Here is a 1,681-nt window from a genome sequence, read left to right as displayed (position 1 = left end):
TTTTGAAAAACTGTCTTGTACATTTTCAACAAATCTTTGGTCCACACTTTAAAATTGCCAACTACATTAGTGAACAATATTTTAGGTCCATCTGAACCTGGTTGTTTTTTTTTTTGTTTTTTTTGTATGACAATGACTTTTCCTTTTAGGTGCGAGCCAACAACTCAGAACTGAGCTTCCTGCTTCTTTTGTCACTGAAGCTCTGCTTCCTGTGCTCACTGGTGTTCATTGGTCGTCCGTCAGTCTGGACTTGTCGGCTTCAGCAGGCAACATTTGGGATGAGCTTTGGTCTTTGTGTTTCCTGCCTCCAAGTTAAAACCATAGTTGTTCTGGCAGCATTCCGCTCAGCTCGGCCTGGTGCTGAAGCCTTGATTAGGTGGTTTGGTCCAGGCCAGCAGAGAGGAAGTGTCTGTTTTCTTACTTGTATACAGGTACTGCATATGTATGTTTTCTTTTTGAAATATTTACATTAACTTTACTATGTTTTACATTAATCAACTATATTTTATTTTAACTCAGATAATCATCTGTGTCACATGGCTGTCTCTTAGTCCCCCTGTGCCTCAACGTGATCTGGGTTTCCAAGGGTCAAAGGTCACTTTGGAATGTGCCATGACCTCCGTGGTGGGCTTCTCACTGGTTCTGGGGTACATTGGTCTGTTGGCCTGCACCTGCCTCATACTAGCCTTTCTTGCACGAAAACTCCCTGACAACTTCAATGAGGCCAAACTGATCACCTTCAGCATGCTGATCTTCTGTGCAGTTTGGGTGGCCTTTGTCCCTGCTTATGTTAGCTCTCCTGGGAAGTACACTGTTGCTGTAGAGATTTTTGCAATCCTGGCCTCTAGCTATGGTTTACTGTTCTGTATTTTTGCTCCAAAATGTTTCATCATCCTTTTGAGGCCTCAGAAGAACACTAAGAAACACCTGATGACCAGATAGTGTAGATAAATTACCAACAGCTCAACTGATGTGACCAATATTCACTATATGGTCAGTGTTTAGGTCCTCTTAGTTTTTCTTTCCTTTTACATAGCCTCCATTTAACATACTGTATGTATTCAGTATTTTATAATGGAAAACAAAATTGTTAATTCATAGTTTTGATTTTCTAAAAGTAGGAAATATCATAATTATACTGTAACTATTGTTGCTAATATTGTATGTTCATTAATTCTGAAGATATTAAGCCTTTGAGACATGAACTTTCATATTAAATTGTTGTTTGTGTTTAATTAGTCATTATGAATCACATCTTTCATAGTGAAAACAGACAACTTTCTCTGGTAAATTTGTTTTTTTAACATGAGGTTTAACTCAGTGTGTGAATTACATTGGGGGGGTACCTTTTCAGTGAATGCTACTCTGCGCTCCAGTCCTCACAAAATGTAGCAAATCCAATTGAAAGCAGCTCTGGCGCCCTGATAAATAATGATGTTCCATTATAGGCATTTTTAAACATTGGGTAAAGTTAGCCCGACCTTGTCCACTACTGGGTTTTTCTCTACAATGATATTAATAATAATAATAGTAAGGTCTAGACTCCTACTATTTAAAGTGCCCCAAGATGACTTGTGTTATCAAATCAAATCAAATAAAATTTTATTTGTATAGCGCCTAATCACAACAAAAGTCATCTCAGGACACTTTACAAAGTAAGGTCTAGACCTTACTGTTATCA

At 38.1% G+C, this 1,681-nt stretch overlaps 1 pseudogene; it reads left to right on the top strand.

Moving 5' to 3' along the window:
• Positions 1-942, top strand: part of LOC109953250 (extracellular calcium-sensing receptor-like) — an 11,151-nt pseudogene extending 10,209 nt beyond the window's left edge.
• Positions 943-1,681: the final 739 nt, after the last annotated feature.

This window comes from Monopterus albus, unplaced genomic scaffold (genome assembly GCF_001952655.1).
Source record: "Monopterus albus unplaced genomic scaffold, M_albus_1.0 scaffold590.1, whole genome shotgun sequence".
In the NCBI taxonomy this organism is placed as follows: Eukaryota; Metazoa; Chordata; class Actinopteri; order Synbranchiformes; family Synbranchidae; genus Monopterus; species Monopterus albus.
Note: the sequence above shows the minus strand (reverse complement) of the source record. Positions and strands in the feature narration are given on the sequence as shown.